General features: G+C 44.1%; 1 non-coding gene across 1 annotated transcript; it reads left to right on the top strand.

Annotated features, from left to right (window-relative positions):
* The first annotated feature begins 13,731 nt into the window (after positions 1-13,731).
* Positions 13,732-13,805, top strand: trnap-ugg. The gene has a single exon. It is a non-coding gene; the product is annotated as a tRNA-Pro (tRNA).
* The last annotated feature ends 6,075 nt before the right edge of the window (positions 13,806-19,880 follow it).

Raw genomic sequence — 19,880 nt, 5'->3', positions numbered from 1 at the left:
CAAGGGGTCTGAATACTTTCTGATTGGGACTACCCCCGGGGAGCTCCCGACCTACGTGTACTATGGTGTATTAAGTTTGATGGAACCTCTCCAGCTTGCTGATAATAAATAATTACTCTTTTAAGTTTGACTTTGAGTCCCTGGTGGTAATTTCCACGACACTACCCATGGTAGCAGTTCATATAATGTATCTAGTCTCAAAGTGGCTGCATGGTTCTAAGAGGCTCTGGTGAAGTTAAGTCTTTCAAGTTTCCATTAAGGTTGTACTATTGGCTAACAATGACAATGTGGAACGCGTAGATGCTGTTTTTCACACCCTTATAAAAAAAGATTGCAGTTTTGAAACTGCAGTAAAAGTGCAGTAACTGCAGTCGAACTGCAACTCCACTGCAAAATTACTGCAGTAAAAAAAGGTGTTATTTTGGACGCTGTATTTGCATCATACTGCATTTATACAGCACTCTGATTGCAATATTTGTTTTATAAGGGCAGGGTAAAAGAAAATCTGTGTTTTTTCCCCAAAAAATCTCTGTCCCCACTCTCAAAAAGGAATTTCAGTTTTACTTACCCTCAAACTTTGCAATCAAAGAGGCCAGGTTCCACTCATTCAGCGTATCCTTTACAAAGCTGTCCATTGGCCTAGACCTCTGCATTTAAGTACATAAAGAAATGTTAGAAACATACAGTGGGGGAAAAAAGTATTTAGTCAGCCACCAATTGTGCAAGTTCTCCCACTTAAAAAGATGAGAGAGGCCTGTAATTTTCATCATAGGTACACGTCAACTATGACAGACAAATTGAGGAAAAAAAATCCAGAAAATCACATTGTAGGATTTTTTATGAATTTATTTGCAAATTATGGTGGAAAATAAGTATTTGGTCACCTACAAACAAGCAAAATTTCTGGCTCTCACAGACCTGTAACTTCTACTTTAAGAGGCTCCTCTGTCCTCCACTCGTTACCTGTATTAATGGAACCTGTTTGAACTTGTTATCAGTATAAAAGACACCTGTCCACAACCTCAAACAGTCACACTCCAAACTCCACTATGGCCAAGACCAAAGAGCTGTCAAAGGACACCAGAAACAAAATTGTAGACCTGCACCAGGCTGGGAAGACTGAATCTGCAATAGGTAAGCAGCTTGGTTTGAAGAAATCAACTGTGGGAGCAATTATTAGGAAATGGAAGACATACAAGACCACTGATAATCTCCCTCGATCTGGGGCTCCACGCAAGATCTCACCCCGTGGGGTCAAAATGATCACAAGAACGGTGAGCAAAAATCCCAGAACCACACGGGGGGACCTAGTGAATGACCTACAGAGAGCTGGGACCAAAGTAACAAAGCCTACCATCAGTAACACACTACGCCGCCAGGGACTCAAATCCTGCAGTGCCAGACGTGTCCCCCTGCTTAAGCCAGTACATGTCTGAAGTTTGCTAGAGTGCATTTGGATGATCCAGAAGAGGATTGGGAGAATGTCATATGGTCAGATGAAACCAAAATATAACTTTTTGGTAAAAACTCAACTCGTCGTGTTTGGAGGACAAAAAATGCTGAGTTGCATCCAAAGAACACCATACCTACTGTGAAGCATGGGGGTGGAAACATCATGCTTTGGGGCTATTTTTCTGCAAAGGGACCAGGACGACTGATCCGTGTAAAGGAAAGAATGAATGGGGCCATGTATCGTGAGATTTTGAGTGAAAACCTCCTTCCATCAGCAAGGTCATTGAAGATGAAACGTGGCTGGGTCTTTCAGCATGACAATGATCCCAAACACACCGCCCGGGCAACGAAGGAGTGGCTTCGTAAGAAGCATTTCAAGGTCCTGGAGTGGCCTAGCCAGTCTCCAGATCTCAACCCCATAGAAAGTCTTTGGAGGGAGTTGAAAGTCCGTGTTGCCCAGCGACAGCCCCAAAACATCACTGCTCTAGAGGAGATCTGCATGGAGGAATGGGCCAAAATACCAGCAACAGTGTGTGAAAACCTTGTGAAGACTTACAGAAAACGTTTGACCTGTGTCATTGCCAACAAAGGGTATATAACAAAGTATTGAGAAACTTTTGTTATTGACCAAATACTTATTTTCCACCATAATTTGCAAATAAATTCATTAAAAATCCTACAATGTGATTTTCTGGAGAAAAAAATTCTCATTTTGTCTGTCATAGTTGACGTGTACCTATGATGAAAATTACAGGCCTCTCTCATCTTTTTAAGTGGGAGAACTTGCACAATTGGTGGCTGACTAAATACTTTTTCCCCCCACTGTAGCTAGCTAGCTAGCTTAGCTCTACTAACCTGGCTACATCAAATTTCAAGCAAACTCTAATGTTAGCTAGCTAACAGAATTTAGATCCATCCTCAACTTCACAAGTCTGACTAAAGCTGCCACTGTCAGAACTTAGAAACCATTCAAAACCAGTACAGTAATGCTAGCTAATTCAATCAATCACCATGCAAGCATGAGATAACCCTGCCAAATAACTTGGTTAAATTAACCCAGATGGAAAATAAGTCAAATCTAGCTATGGTAATTTAGCTAGCCAGCTAACTTAGCTAATGTTAGCTAACGAGTGAAACAGTATCTGAGACGGTCCAGAAGAAGTGTCAGACTTGGCTAGAGACATACACTATATCTATGTGGACACCCCTTCAAATGAGTAAATTTGGATATTTCAGCCACACCCGTTGCTGACAGGTGTATAAAATCGAGCACACAGCCATGCAATCTCCAAAGACAAACATTGGCAGTAGAATGGCCTTACTGAAGAACTCAGTGACTTTCAACGTGGCACTGTCATTGGATGCCACCTTCCCAACAAGCCACATTTCTGCCCTGCTAGAGCTGCCCCGGTCAGCTGTAAGTGCTGTTATTGTGAAGTGGAAACATCTAGTTATTGTGAAGTGGAAACATCTAGGTACAACAACGGCTCAGCCGTCAAGTGGTAGGCCACACAAACGCACAGTACAGGACTGCCGAGTGCTGAAGCGCGTAGCGCATAAACATCGTCTGTCCTCTGTTGCAACACTCACTACCAAGTTCCAAACTGGCTCTGGAAGCAATGTCAGCACAAGAAGTGTTCGTCGGGAGCTTCATGAAATGGGTTTCCATGGCCGAGCAGCCGCACACAAGCCTAAGATCACCATGCGCAATGCCAAGCGTCGGCTGGAGTGGTGTAAAGCTCGCCGCCATTGGAATCTGGGGCAGTAGAAACGCATTCTCTGGAGTGATGAATCACGCTTCACTATCTGGCAGTCCGACGGACTAATCTGGGTTTGGCAGTTGCCCGAATGCATAGTGCCAACTGTGAAGTTTGGTGGAGGAGGAATAATGGTCTAGGGCTGTTTTTCATGGTTCGGGCTACACCCCTTATTTCCAGTTAAGGGAAATCTTAACGCTACAGCATACAATTACATTCTAGACGATTCTGTGCTTGCAACGTTGTGGCAACAGTTTGGGGAAGGCCCTTTCCTATTTCACCATGACAATGCCCCCGTGCACAAAGCAGAAATGGTTTGTCGAGATCGGTGTGGAAGAACTTGACTGGCCTGCACAGAGCCCTGACCTCAACCCCATTTAACACCTTTGGGATTTTGGGCCAATTGTGCGCCGCCCTATGGGACTCCCAATCACGGCCGGTTGTGATACAGCCTGGAATCCAACCAGGGGGTCTGTAGTGACGCCTCAAGCACTGAGATGCAGTGCCTTAGACCGCTGCGCCACTCGGGAGCCTCGGGATGAACTGGAATGCCGACTTCGAGCCAGGCCTAATCGCCCAACATCAGTGCTCTACCTCACTAATGCTCTTATGGCTGAATCCTTTTTGGCCCTTTTGGCCATGTAGTGTAGTTACAGTGGTTTCGGGAAGTATTCAGATCCCTTCACTTTTTCCAAATATTGTTACATTACATTCTTGTTCTAAAATTGATTACTTTTTATTTCCTCATCAATCTACACATAATAACCCATAATGACAAAGCGAAAACAGGTTTTTTGAAATGTTAGCATATTTATTACAAATTAAAAACAGAAATACCTTATTTACATAGGTATTCAGACCCTTTGCTATGAGACTCGAAGTTGAGCTCAGGTGCATCCTGTTTCCATTGATCATCCTTAAGATGTTTCTACACCTTGATTGGAGTCCACCTGCGGTAAATTCAATTGATTGGACATGATTTGGAAAGGAACACACCTGTCTATATAAGGTCCCACAGTTGACAGTGCATGTCAGAGCAAAAACCAAGCCATGAGGTTGAAAGAATTGTCCATAGAGCGCCGAGACAGCATTGTGTCGAGTCACAGATCTGGAGAAGGGTACAAAATAATGTCTGCAGCATTGAAGGTCCCCAAGAACACAGTGGCCTCCATCATTCTTAAATGGAAGAAGTTTGGAACCACCAAGACTCTTCCTAGAGCTGTCAGAACGGCCAAACTGAGCAATCGGGGGAGAAGGGCCTTGGTCAGGGAGGTGACCAAGAACCCGATGGTCACTCTGACAGAGCTCCAGAGTACCTCTGGGGAGATGGAGAACCTTCCAGAAGGACAACCATCTCTGCAGCACTCCACAAATCAGGCCTTTATGGTAGAGTGGCCAGACGGAAGCCACTCCTCAGTAAAAGGCAGATGACAGCCCACTTGAGTTTGCCAAAAGGCACCTAAAGGACAGACAAGATTCTCTGGTCTGATGAAACCAAGATTGAACTATTTGGCCTGAATGCCAAGCGTTACATCTGGAAGAAACCTGGCACCATCCCTACGGTGAAGCATGGTGGTGGCAGAATCATGCTGTGGGGAATTGTTTTCAGCGGCAGGAACTGGGAGACTTGTCAGGATCGACGGCAAGGAGAACGGAGCAAAGTACAGAGAGATCCTTGATGAAAACCTGCTTTCAGACTGGGCTAGTAGACAATGTGCCATACTAGCCTTACACAGCAGTGAAATGGCTAGTAGAAAATGTGCCAAACTGAGGGTTTTAACTTTCCTCATTAGAATTGGAATCGTATAGCTCATTGCAATACTTCACCTCTTTGGGCAAATAGTACCCTAGACTGTCCTGATCATCTAGTTGAGCATTCCAGATCATTCCTCCATCCCAGCAAAAATGTCCCAGTGTGATTTTAGATATGCAAATAGACAAAAGCCGAGTCTTTTACCGTTACTATAGCCAAGTCTGTGGGTTATGGTATTTAAATATAGATGTTACCATTTTAGTAATCAACCTAGCTAGTTAGTAAAATAAACTTTTTTTTTGTCTTTCAGACAGGCGGACCAGAAACCCAGTGACAACACTTTGGTCTGTAGCTGCCATTTTCCGTTGGGAAAGAGAAATTGACCTGTATTTACCAGAAAAGGTAGCTCATCCATCATGGCAGAAGAGGAAGATCCACCATGGCAGAAGAGGAAGACCCAGACACATCCACCATGGCAGACATTGAAGTTCCAGGCCCCTCGGCCGCTGAAGAATGTATGAATCAACTGTATACCGACAACAGGTATTCAGCATCACAGCTGTCTGATAAAATACTTAGGATGGAAACAGGACTTCCAGACAAAGACATGTTCAACATTGTTGTTAGAGCCGATTTAGACATATTTGTATAAAAGACAGAACATACAGAGATCCATGTACGTGTGTGTAAATATATGAAATATGAATGTAAGTGATGAAATATTAGGTACCTACCTCTATGATTTATATTTACCTGATTGAGATATAGTCCTTTGTTATTAGTGTAACTTAGTTTTTGTCTCACCCTCTTGCCCATTCATTGCACTGTGTTAGTGATAAGATAAAGGCAGGAAGTTGGGCCTTCGGGGGGAGGGGAGTCCTAACTAGACACGGGAGGGGTATAGTCTTTTGACCATACAGACAATATTATGTATTTTTCACGTCAAGTAATCTATGCTTTAAGTTGATTGGAGAATCATTTCTTGTTATAGAATAGAATGCAGTATATACAGTGAGGGGAAAAAAGTATTTGATCCCCTGCTGATTTTGTACGTTTGCCCACTGACAAAGAAATGATCAGTCTATAATTTTAATGGTAGGTTTATTTGAACAGTGAGAGACAGAATAACAACAACAAAATCCGGAAAGACGCATGTCAAAAATGTTATAAATTGATTTGCATTTTAATGAGGGAAATAAGTATTTGACCCCCTCTCAATCAGAAAGATTTCTGTCTCCCTGGTGTCTTTTATACAGGTAACAAGCTGAGATTAGGAACACACTCTTAAAGGGAGTGCTCCTAATCTCAGTTTGTTACCTGTATAAAAGACACCTGTCCACAGAAGCAATCAATCAATCAGATTCTAAACTCTCCACCATGGCCAAGACCAAAGAGCTCTTCAAGGATGTCAGGGACAAGATTGTAGACCTACACAAGGCTGGAATGGGCTACAAGACCATCGCCAAGCAGCTTGGTGAGAAGGTGACAAAAGTTCGTGCGATTATTCGCAAATGGAAGAAACACAAAAGAACTGTCAATCTCCCTCGGCCTGGGGCTCCATGCAAGATCTCACCTCGTGGAGTTGCAATAATCATGAGAACGGTGAGGAATCAGCCCAGAACTACACGGGAGGATCTTGTCAATGATCTCAAGGTAGCTGGGACCATAGTCACCAAGAAAACAATTGGTAACACACTACGCCGTGAAGGACTGAAATCCTGCAGCGCCCGCAAGGTCCCCCTGCTCAAGAGAGGACATATACAGGCCCGTCTGAAGTTTGCCAATGAACATCTGAATGATCAGAGGAGAACTGGGTGAAAGTGTTGTGCTTAGATGAGACCAAAATCGAGCTCTTTGGCATCAACTCAACTCGCCGTGTTTGGAGGAGGAGGAATGCTGCCTATGACCCCAAGAACACCATCCCCACCGTCAAACATGGAGGTGGAAACATTATGCTTTGGGGGTGTTTTTCTGCTAACGGGACAGGACAACTTTACCGCATCAAAGGGACGATGGACGGGGCCATGTACCGTCAAATCTTGGGTGAGAACCTCCTTCCCTCAGCCAGGGCATTGAAAATGGGTCGTGGATGGATATTCCAGCATGACAATGACCCAAAACACACGGCCAATGCAACAAAGGAGTGGCTCAAGAAGAAGCATATTAAGGTCCTGTAGTGGCCTAGCCAGTCTCCAGACCTTAATCCCATAGAAAATCTGTGGAGGGAGCTGAAGGTTCGAGTTGCCAAACGTCAGCCTCGAAACCTTAATGACTTGGAGAAGATCTGCAAAGAGGAGTGGGACAAAATCCCTTCTGAGATGTGTGCAAACCTGGTGGCCAACTACAAGAAACGTCTGACCTCTGTGATTGCCAACAAGGGTTTTGCCACCAAGTACTAAGTCATGTTTTGCAGAGGGGTCAAATACTTATTTCCCTCATTAAAATGCAAATCAATTTATAACATTTTTTACATGCGTTTTTCTGGATTTTTTTGTTGCTATTCTGTCTCTCACTGTTCAAATAAACCTACCATTAAAATTATAGACTGATCATGTCTTTGTCAGTGGGCAAACTTACAAAATCAGCAGGGGATCAAATACTTTTTTCCCTCACTGTACATATGAGATGAGTAGTGCAAGATATGTAAACATTATTAAAGTGACTGTAAACATTATTAAAGTGACTAGTGTTCCATTTCTTAAAGTGGCCAGTGATTTCAATAGGCAGCAGCAGCCTCTAATGTGCTAGTGATGGCAAGTTAACAGTCTGATGGCCTTGAGATAGAATCTATTTTTCATTATCTCGGTCCCAGCTTTGATGCACCTGTACTGACCTCGCCTTCTGGATGATAGCAGTTTGCCCCCGATAATGCGTTCAGCAGACCGCACCACCCTCTGGAGAGCCCTGTGGTTGCGGGCGGTGCAGTTGCCATACCAGATGCTCTCAATTGTGCATCTGTAAAAGTTTGTGAGGGTTTTAGGTGCCAAGCCGAATTTCTTCAGCCTCCTGAGGTTGACGAGGCTCAGTTGTGCCTTCTTCACCACACTGTCTGCGTGGGTGGACCATTTCAGTTCAATGCAAAACCCTCAGTTTGGTTGATGTCCTTGATGATCTTTTTGGCCTTCCTGTGACATCGGGTGCTGTATGTGTCTTGGAGGGTGGGTAGTTTGCCCCCGATAATGCGTTCAGCAGACCGCACCACCCTCTGGAGAGCCCTGTGGTTGCGGGCGGTGCAGTTGCCATACCAGATGCTCTCAATTGTGCATCTGTAAAAGTTTGTGAGGGTTTTAGGTGCCAAGCCGAATTTCTTCAGCCTCCTGAGGTTGAAGAGGCTCAGTTGTGCCTTCTTCACCACACTGTCTGCGTGGGTGGACCATTTCAGTTCAATGCAAAACCCTCAGTTTGGTTGATGTCCTTGATGATCTTTTTGGCCTTCCTGTGACATCGGGTGCTGTATGTGTCTTGGATGGTGGGTAGTTTGCCCCCAATAATGCGTTCAGCAGACCACACCACCCTCTGGAGAGCCCTGTGGTTGTGGGCGGTGCAGTTGCCATACCAGATGCTCTCAATTGTGCATCTGTAAAAGTTTGTGAGGGTTTTAGGTGCCAAGCCGAATTTCTTCAGCCTCCTGAGGTTGAAGAGGCTCAGTTGTGCCTTCTTCACCACACTGTCTGCGTGGGTGGACCATTTCAGTTCAATGCAAAACCCTCAGTTTGGTTGATGTCCTTGATGATCTTTTTGGCCTTCCTGTGACATCGGGTGCTGTATGTGTCTTGGAGGGTGGGTAGTTTGCCCCCGATAATGCGTTCAGCAGACCGCACCACCCTCTGGATAGCCCTGTGGTTGCGGGCGGTGCAGTTGCCATACCAGATGCTCTCAATTGTGCATCTGTAAAAGTTTGTGAGGGTTTTAGGTGCCAAGCCGAATTTCTTCAGCCTCCTGAGGTTGAAGAGGCTCAGTTGTGCCTTCTTCACCACACTGTCTGCGTGGGTGGACCATTTCAGTTCAATGCAAAACCCTCAGTTTGGTTGATGTCCTTGATGATCTTTTTGGCCTTCCTGTGACATCGGGTGCTGTATGTGTCTTGGATGGTGGGTAGTTTGCCCCCAATAATGCGTTCAGCAGACCGCACCACCCTCTGGAGAGCCCTGTGGTTGCGGGCGGTGCAGTTGCCATACCAGATGCTCTCAATTGTGCATCTGTAAAAGTTTGTGAGGGTTTTAGGTGCCAAGCCGAATTTCTTCAGCCTCCTGAGGTTGAAGATGCTCAGTTGTGCCTTCTTCACCACACTGTCTGCGTGGGTGGACCATTTCAGTTCAATGCAATCGTTTGATCAAGCATATTATGGAACCGCAAATGTGCTCATAATTGTTATGCTTGATAAACTTGGGAATGGAAATCAAAACACAGCGCTGTGAAAACAATTAATACGTTTGAGTTTGGGCAACACTGAGATCCTATGCACAATGTAGCCTAATCAAATGTCTAATATTAGGCCTAACGTGGAAATGCAAGACATCAATGGAACGCAACTAAAGGATCTAAAGATACTGCGTGTTTAAATGTAATTAAAGGGGACAAAACTATAATGGGATGAAGTGTTTAAACACATCTAAAATGCCGAATTTGAAAGCAAAATTGGTCAGAATGTTGAAATGGATGACTGTGTTTTAAAGCGTTAAAGGAGGTCTAAAGGGGCATTGCGTTTAACAATCAAATCAACAACTGTGTCAATGTAAATTGAGTTAATCAAAAGTGAATGATGGCGGATGAAATCCCAAATAAGACCCCACTGGAGAGGGCAGAGGAGCCTCTAAATTCACTCTATGCAGCCCTGAGAGGCAAACTTGGAGTATGTACACACAAAATGAATGAAGTCCTTCTTGTTGATGGAGGAAATGTCGAAACTGTGAATGAGTGTCTTGAAGCATTTGATGTTGTTCTCAATGACTTTAAGAATGCTCATGAATCTATACTATAGCTGGTCACAGAGGAGGAAACTATTATCAACCAAGAATGACTTATGAACATTTCCTGAAAGAGGTGGAAATATGGAAAAATGCTGAAGTGGAGCCACAAACACTCATTAAACCACATGACAGCATTTCCAATGTATCAAAATATCAAGTAAAACAAAGTATTCTAAGGCTGCATCATCCTCAGTGTCCTCTGCACGCCTAAAAGCTGAGGCAGAGAGAGCAGCTCTACTCGCTCGCCAAGTGTCATTACAGGACAAGCATGCATTGGAACTGGAGAAAGCTCAACTGAATGTTAGGATGGAAAAAATGGAACTGGAAACGGACAAAGCAGCATATACAGTCGTGGTCAAAAGTTTTGAGAATGACACAAATACTAATTTTCACAAAGTCTGCTGCCTCAGTTTTGATGATGGCAATTTGCATATACTCCAGAATGTCATGAAGAGTGATCAGATGAATTGCAATTAATTGCAAAGTCCCTCTTTGCCATGAAAATGAACTTAATCCCAAAAAAACATTTCCACTGCATTTCAGCCCTGCCACAAAAGGATCAGCTGCCATCATGTCAGTGATTCTCTCGTTAACACAGGTGAGAGTGTTGACGAGGACAAGGCTGGAGATCACTCTGTCATGCTGATTGAGTTAGAATAACAGACTGGAAGCTTTAAAAGGAGGGTGGTGCTTGAAATCATTGTTCTTCCTCTGTTAACCATGGAAGGACACACATGCCGTCATCATTCCTACACCCAAACGAGGACACTACGTTCATCCACCTCTGGCCTGCTAGCCTCGCTACCTCTACGGAAGCACAGTTCCCGCACAGCCCAGTCAAAGCTATTCGCTGCTCTGGCACCCCAATGGTGGAACAAGCTCCCCCACGACGCCAGGACAACGGAGTCACTGACCACCTTCCGGAGAGACTTGAAACCCTACCTCTTTAAGGAATACCTGGAATAGTATAACAGTAATCCTTCTTCTCTCCAGGAAAACATCAGGGACAGACTGATATTCTGCAAAAGGTACAGGGATTGGACTGCTGAGGACTGGGGTAAAGTCATTTTCTCTGAACAATCCCCTTTCCGATTGTTTGGGGCATCCGGAAAACACCTTGTCCAGAGAAGACAAGGTGAGCGCTACCATCAGTCCTGTGTCATGCCAACAGTAAAGCATCCTGAGACCATTCATGTGTGGGGTTGCTTCTCAGCCAAGGGAGTGGGCTCACTCACAATTTTGCCTAAGAACACAGCCATGAATAAAGAATGGTACCAACACATCCTCAGAGAGCAACTTCTCCCAACCATCCAATAACAGTTTGGTGACGAACAATGCCTTTTCCAGCATGATGGAGCACCTTGCCATGAGGCAAAAGTGATAACTAAGTGGCTCGGGGAATAAAACATCGACATTTTGGGTCCATGGCCAGGAAACTCCCCAGACCTTAATCCCATTGAGAACTTGTGGTCGATCCTCAAGAGGCGGGTGGACAAACAAAAACCCAAATTTCGGACAAACTCCAAGCATTGATTATGCAAGAATGGGCTGCCATCAGTTAGGATGTGGCCCAGAAGTTAATTGACAGCATGCCAGGGCGGATTGCAGAGGTCTTGAAAAAGAAGGGTCAACACTGCAAATATTGACTCTTTGCATAAACTTAATGTAATTGTCAATAAAAGCCTTTGACACTTATGGAATGCTTGTAATTATACTTCAGTATACCATAGTAACATCTGACAAAAATATCTCATAACACTGAAGCAGCAAACTTTGTGAAGACCAATACTTGTGTCATTCTCAAGACTTTTGACCACGACTGTACAGTTGAAGTCGGAAGTTTACATACACTTAGGTTGGAGTCATTAAAACTTGTTTTTCAACCACTCCACAAATTTCTTGTTAACAAACTATAGTTTTGGCAAGTTGGTTAGGACATCTACTTTGTTCATGACACGAGTAATTTGTCCAACAATTGTTTACAGACAGATTATTTCACTTATTCACTGTATCACAATTCCAGTGGGTCAGAAGTTTACATACACTAAGTTGACTGTGCTTTTAAACAGCTTGGAAAATTCCAGAAAATGATGTCATGGCTTTGGAAGCTTCTGAAAGGCTAATTGACATCATTTAAGTTAATTGGAGGTGTACCTGTGGATCTATTTCAATGCCTACCTTCAAACAGTGCCTCTTTGCTTGACATCATGGGAAAATCAAAAGAAATCAGCCAAGACCTCAGAAAATAAACTTTAGACCTCCACAAGTCTGGTTCATCCTTGGGAGCAATTTCCAAATGCCTGAAGGTACCACGTTCATCTGTACAAACAATAGTTCGCAAGTATAAACACCATGGGACCACGCAGCCATCATACCGCTCAGGAAGGAGACACGTTCTGTCTTCTAGAGATGAACGTACTTTGGTGCGAAAAGTGCAAATCAATCCCAGAACAACAGCAAAGGACCTTGTGAAGATGCTAGAGGAAACAGGTACAAAGGTATCTATATCCACAGTAAAACGAGTCCTATATCGACATAACCAGAAAGGCCACTCAGCAAGGAAGAAGCCACTGCTCCAAAACCACCATGGGGACAAAGATCGTACTTTTTGGAGAAATGTCCTCTGGTCTGATGAAACAAAAATATAACTGTTTGGCCATAATGACCATCGTTATGGAAAAAGGGGGACGCTTGCAAGCCGAAGAACACCATCCCAACCGTGAAGCCAGGGGGGTGACAGCATCATGCTGTGGGGGTGCTGCAGGAGGGACTGGTGCACTTCACAAAATAGATGGCATCATGAGGAAGGAAAATTATATGGATACATTGAAGCAACATCTCAAGACATCAGTCAGGATGTTAAAGCTTGGTCGCAAATGGGTCTTCCAAATGGACATTGACCCCAAGCATACTTCCAAAGTTGTGGCAAAATGGCTTAAGGACAACAGTCAAGGTAATGGAGTGGCCATCACAAAGCCCTGACCTCAATCCTGTAGAACATTTGTTGGCAGAACTGAGAAAGCGTGTGCGAGCAAGGAGGCCTACAAACCTGACTCAGATACACCAGCTCTGTCAGGAGGAATGGGGCAAAATTCACCCAACTTATTGTGGAAAGCTTGTGGAAGGCTACCCGAAACGTTTGACCCAAGTTAAACAATTTAAAGGCAATGCTACCAAATACTAATTGAGTGTATGTAAACTTCTGACTGACCTAAGACAGGGAATTTTTTCTGGGATTAAATGTCAGGAATTGTGAAAAACTGAGTTTAAATGTATTTGGCTAAGGTGTATGTAAACTTTCGACTTCAACTGTAATGCCACACTGAAGGTCCTAGAGAGTTTTGAGTCAATTTCTCAATCCCATGCCGTGGCAGCCCACTTACTAAGCCAAGAAGATGGAATGAACTCCTATTTTGAGAACCAGAGTGCCGAGGTCTTTGAGGAACCTGAACCATCACCTGTTGAGTTTACAGGAGTAGGTGCAGTTCCAAAGACCCCACTACAAAGGGTTTTACAACAACAGACAACAAAGCCATCAAAACCCATTCAGAAAACAGTCATAAACCACACCCTTCAGCAGCCAACAGCAAGGTCTAGCAATCAACACAGAATCAACATTGTGGGTATCAGTCATAATACCAGCCATGATAACCTCTCTACTGTCATGCAAAGGCAGAATGAAATTGCTGACCTCCTTGTACTACAGCACAAACAGGCTACACTCCCCGTTAGGGAGATAACTATGTTTGACGGTGATCCTCTAAACTTTAGGCCATTTATGCATGCATTTGAGCATGTAGCCTCCTGTAGCTCAGTTGGTAGAGCATGGCGCTTGGAACACCAGGGTTGTGGGTTCGATTCCCACGGGGGGCTAGTATGAAAAATGTATGCACTCGCTAACTGTAAGTCGCTCTGGATAAGAGTGTCTGCTAAATGACGTAAATGTAAATAAGACAAGCAGCCACCAGGATGGGCTCTAATACCTGGAACAGTACACCTCTGGTCTGCAGTTGTCTGCATATGGAAGCCAGAAGAGGCTATGCAGAGGCTAAGAGGTTGTTAAAGGAACACTTTGGCAATGAAATCAGTCACCACTGCTTACATTGAAAAAGTTCGGAACTGGACAAACATCAAACTGAATGATGGAAAGGGACTGGGTGGCTATGCAATCTATCTTAGAGGTTGCTGTAAAGCTATGCAAGACCTAAAGAACATGGAAGAGCTTAATCCTTCCCTCCAATATAACATAAAGTTGATCATGTCAAAACTTCCCTACAAACTACAGCATGTGATATTTTAGAGAAAAGCCACCTGAGGGCCCAGTTCAGTGACCTTGTGACGGTAGATGGAGACTCTGAAAAAGCTTTTAAAAGAACAAACATTCAAAGTAAAGAGACCAGGTACCTACCCTTCTGCTGATCCCAGTATATTGTGTATTTTGTGCTGGTGCGCATTCATTGGTCGACTGCCAACAGGTGAAGGCACAGCCACACAAATTCAAGGTTGAGTTTCTGAGATCAAGAGGCCTTTGTTTTTGCTGTTTGATGAGAGGACACTTAAGCAAAGAATGTAAAAAAAGGATGAGCTGTCAAAGAAAGCACCCCACTATCCTGCACATTGAAGGAAGAGAGAGATTTAGATCTCAAAATGTGGATATGAGTGGTGTAGCAGTAAAGCGGGAGGAGACCGTCAGCAGTGCTCTTGTTTCACTGGAAGCTGGTGAAGATACCGGGGCCGGTACAGATTGTGCACCTGCAATTGTGCCAGTTCAAGTAAAGATGGCAAATGGAAGCAAGTCTGTGTTAACCTATGCGTTTCCCAATTCTGGTAGCTCAGCAACATTTTGTTCGGAGAGACTCATGAGGCAGCTGAAAGCTGAAGGCAGTGAGACTGAAATTCTGCTATGCACAATGGGGCAGGAGAGTCCTACCAAGCGCTTTGAGATATCTGTATTAGAGATTGGCAACATGGAAGGCGACACATTTCTTGGATTACCAAACGTCTACACCCAGAGTAAGATCCCAATGACGAGAGAACATTCCCACTCAGAAAGATCTCAAAAGGTGGCCATACCTGAAAGAGGTTCAGTTGAAGGAGATTAATGCCGACGTTGAAGTCCTGATTGGCGTAGATGCTCCAAAGGCAATGTGTCACGCCCTGACTCAGGGGACTCGTATATGTTGAGTCAGGGTGTGTATATTCTTTGTTATGTAGTATTTTCTATGTGGGCATGCTAGTATGTGTTCTTCTTGTATATCAGTACAACCATGACTTTCCTGAGAGAGAGCATGAAAAGAAAAGTGAGATGTCATCTGAGGATTGTATGTTTATGGAGATGGTATCAAGCTCCATAACCCTCAAAGACCATCACTACTACTTACCGTTGCCCTTTCGCAACAAAGATGTAGTCCTGCCAAATAACCGTGACATGGCAGAGCAGCGGGCTCTAAATCTTATCAGGAAGTTCAAGAAGGACGAAATTTATGCTGCAGAGTACAAAGGAAGAGGTAATAACAAAAGGTTATGCCGAGAAGGTACCACAAGAACAGCTCTCAGAGAGAAAGGCAAGGTATGGTACATACCGCACCATGGTGTTCACCATACGCGCAAAGGAACAATACAAGTGGTGTTCGACTGCTCATCATCATATAAAGGCACATCTCTCAACAGTGAACTCCTTCAAGGCCCTGACCTGGCAAACATGCTCATCGGAGTCTTGCTAAGATTGCGACAAGAGCATATTGCCATGATGGCAGACATCGAAGGAATGTTCCATCAAGTACGTGTCCATGAAATGGCTTAGACTTCCTGCGATTCCTATGGTGGTCAGATGGAGATACTAACAAAAGGTTGGAGGAGTACTGAATGACGGTACATCTTTTCGGGGCTATATCCTCTCCAAGTTGCGCAAACTTTGCACTGCAAAAGATGGCAGAAGACAAGTGTGAGAAGTACGATGAACAGGTGATTGAAACAGTCAAGTCCAACTTCTATGTTGATGACTGTCTCAAATCAGTGGCCACAGAAGAACAAGCCATAGCTCTCACAAAAAACCTCAGATGTGCTCTCAGGGTGGGTTCTAGTTGACCAAGTGGGTCAACAACAGCCACGCTGTGCTGGCTTCTGAAAGAGCACTTGGAATCTGTTAGAACATTGAAAGTGATGCGTTTACCTTCCGAGTCACTATCAAGAACAGACCCCTTACAAGAAGAGGTATTCTCTCAACTGTGTCCCTGGGCCCCGTGTAGCTCAGTTGGTAGAGCAGGGTTGTGGGTTCGTTTCCTATGGGGGGCCAGTATGAAAATGTATGCACTCACTAACTGTAAGTCGCTCTGGATAAGAGCGTCTGCTAAATGACAAAAAAAGAAATAAAAAAAACAGTCAGCTCTGTTTATGATCCATTAGGTTTCCTCGCCCCATTCATATTAAAAGCAAAGCAAATTCTTCAAGAGCTCTGCAAGCTATAGTGTGGATGGGACGAAGTCATCCTCGAAGAACACTCTTTCATGGAAGAGATGGCTCTCAGAGCTGGACCAGCTGTCCAGATTTCAGATTGACAGATGCATGATGCCTGAGAACTTTGGTCAAGTCAAGACCGCACAGCTGCATCACTTCGGTGACAAGTGAACAAGGTTATGGCACGGCAAGTTACCTTAGGTTCACAAATGGTATGGAAAAGGTCCACATCGCATTCATGCTGGGGAAATCAAGGGTGACTCGACTCAAGCAGATAACGATCCCCAGACTGGAACTTGCTGCAGCAACAATGGCGGTGCGAGTGGACAGGATGTTAAGGTTGGAGCTCCAGATTGAACTCGAGGAGTCAACTTTCTGGACAGACAGTCAGTCTGTGCTAAAATACATCTGCAACGATACCAAGAGATTCCATACATTTGTGGCTAATATTGTTGCTGTGATCTGTGACCTATCGAAAGCAAAACAGTGGAGGTATTTGAACTCCAAACACAACCCAGCCGACGATGCCTCGAGGGTTACATAATGAAACTTTCCTGAACTCAGAGATTGCTCAAAGGACCAGAATTCCTGGAGAAAGCAGAAACACAATGGCCGAAAGTCCCCGAGGAGCTTGGCTCCATCCCTCCGGGAAAAGACATCATCGTGAACAGTACAAGTGTGGAAGAAAATAGTCCGACCAGCAAACTGATTGAATACTATTCGACATGGAACAGCTTGAAGAAAGCAGTTGTCTGGATGCTGAAACTGAAGAGACTTATTCTACAGTTAGGCCAGAAAAGGAAAGTTCTCACAAAACTGATCCAGGATCAGATCAGAGTTTAACAAACTCACTGAAGGAACAAATTGACAAGTTCAAACTGACATATGGAAAAGAAAGTATGTCTGTGGATGACCTAGATGAAGCAGAAAAGGTCATAATTCGATTTGACCAAAGACAGCACTTTAAACAAGAAATTGCACTCGTTGTGAAAGGAAGACAATGTGCCAAGGGAAGTGGCTCAATCTGTAAGCTTGATCCAATTGTTGACAATGGCATTCTGAGAGTGGGAGGAAGGTTAAGCAAAGCTGCTATGCCTACGGAACTAAAGAATCCTATGATCCTGCCCAAAGACTCCCACATCTCCAGACTGATCTTACTCCACATCCATGAGCATGTTGGCCACTCTGGGAGAGGTCACATGCTTTCTAGACTTCGCCAGCGATATTGGATGCCCTGTGCCAACTCCTTGGCAAGGAAGATCCTTAAGAGCTGTGTCTTCTGCTGGCGGATGCAAGCTAGAGCTGGAGAACAGAAGATGGCCAACCTTCCACAAGATCGGGTGTCACCTGATTTGTCGCCTTTCACCCATGTGGGAATAGATTACTTCGGCCCCATAAAGGTGAAGCGAGGCCGAGTTCATGTGAAGCGGTATGGTGTGATCTTTACTTGCCTTGTGAGTCGAGCTGTCCATCTAGAAGTTGCTAGTTATCTGGATACAGATTCCTGCATCAATGCCCTGCGCAGGTTCATCTGTCGAAGGGGCCCAGTAACAAGTAAGAGATGGAAAAGGGAGTATCTTCCACTTATGCAGGAGTGGAACAAGTGGAACAAAACTAAGAGAAACTTCAGTCCTGGTGACCTTGTTGTCATCGTCGATGACACAGCCCCAAGGAACTCTTGGCTAATGGGGCATGTGGTGGAGGCTTTGCCAGGGGCCAAAAGGTATTGTCCGGAGCGTCATGGTTAAGACAAAGACCAACATCTAACAGAGAAGCTATCAATAAACTCTGTCTGCTCCTGGAGGTGGCTGACTGAGACACACACACACACACACACACAGTGCTCCATCTTTTAATCACGTGCACCTCTGATTCTTGGATGTCGTACTCTTACATTTTTGGACGTCAAACTCTTGACATTATTTGAATGTTGAACACTTGAACACTTCAAATCTAGGACTGAGATCAATGGACTCTTGTCCTATATGGGACCTTGAATATTTATATATAGCAATGAACTGTAATACTGCTCTGGTATAGCATGTTTTGTGTATTGGCTCTATTTTTGAATATTAAGTAATTGTTATGCATTCAGTGCAGTTAACAATTAGGGGCCGGTATGTTAGAGCCGATTTAGACATATTTGTATAAAAGACATAACATACAGAGCTACATGTACGTGTGGGTAAATGTCTGAATGTATGTGATGAAATATTAGGTACGTACCTTTATGATTTATATTTACCTGATTGAGATATAGTCCTTTGTTATTAGTGTAACTTAGTTTTTGTCTCCCCCTCTTGCCATTCATTGCACGGTGGTAAGTGTGTTAGTGATAGGATAAAAGCAGGAATTTGGGCCTTCAGGGGGAGGGGAGTCCTAGCTTGATGCGGGAGCATATAGTCTTTTGACCATACAGACAATAATATTATGTATTCCTCACGTCAAGTAATCTATGCTTTAAGTTGATTGGAGAATCATTTCTTGTTAGATATAAGAAGAATACACTTTTTTGTTGCACCATATCCCTGGATCTCATTGAATGTTTTTGCTGTTTGGGAACTTCGAATGTGGACTGTATGCGTCCAAAACAACCCCGCTTCAGGCTTGGGCAGTGGCTATGGTCAGTTGGTAAGGAAGCCACTACAATCGTTGTTGAATACCTGGAACGTTACAAGGACTGCGTTGTCTACTTTGCCAAGTGGAGGGTAGATGTGCTGTCATTTGAGGATCAAGTGTTTATGGCGCTTATGAAGTTATGTCACAGCTACAGCAACTTGAACCTGCCTCAACTATTCTGTTGTAGTGCAAGCACTGTCAGCAATGTTACTATCAATTTAATTTTTTTTCATTAGCATCATGAAGACTGTTCCAAGTCGGGAGGAGAACCAAACGAGCTTGCCTGCATCTTTTCAGGTGTCCAGCAGAAACTGCAGGATGGTCATTGACTGTACTGACATAGAAGTTGCTACTCCAAGTCAGATGGATCTGCAGACGCAAACCTACTCTGTGTACCATTCCATGCACTCCGTCAAGCTACTCCTGGGAGTTACACCTAATGCGGTGATAACATACTGCAGTGATCTGTATCCAGGATCTGTGTCGAACAAAGCCATTGTCCAGAAGTCAGGTTTGAGAAGATCTTCACGTCTGGAGACATGATTTTGGCAGACATAGGCTTCTTGATCCAGAGCTTGTTGCCTACATGAGTCACTGTGAACGTTCCTCCATTCCTGAACCATGGAAGATTCACAGAGAGTGAGATGCATCTCACAAAATACATAGCGAGAAACAGGATCCATGTTGAGAGGGCAACTGCTCAACTAAAAGATTTTTAAATCCTGAGAATCATCCCACCTTATCTGCGTTGTTATAGTAATGTGCTGGTGCAGACTTGCTGTGCACTTGTAAACCTCCAAGACCCACTCACCAGAGAAGTAGCTGTTGATTGGGAAACAAAAACAAGCAATGAGGCATGAGGATTGGGTGTTG

This window comes from Coregonus clupeaformis, chromosome 19, assembly GCF_020615455.1.
Source record: "Coregonus clupeaformis isolate EN_2021a chromosome 19, ASM2061545v1, whole genome shotgun sequence".
NCBI lineage: Eukaryota > Metazoa > Chordata > Actinopteri > Salmoniformes > Salmonidae > Coregonus > Coregonus clupeaformis.
The sequence above is the reverse complement of the archived record's forward strand: the minus strand, read 5'-3'. Positions and strand labels throughout refer to the sequence as shown.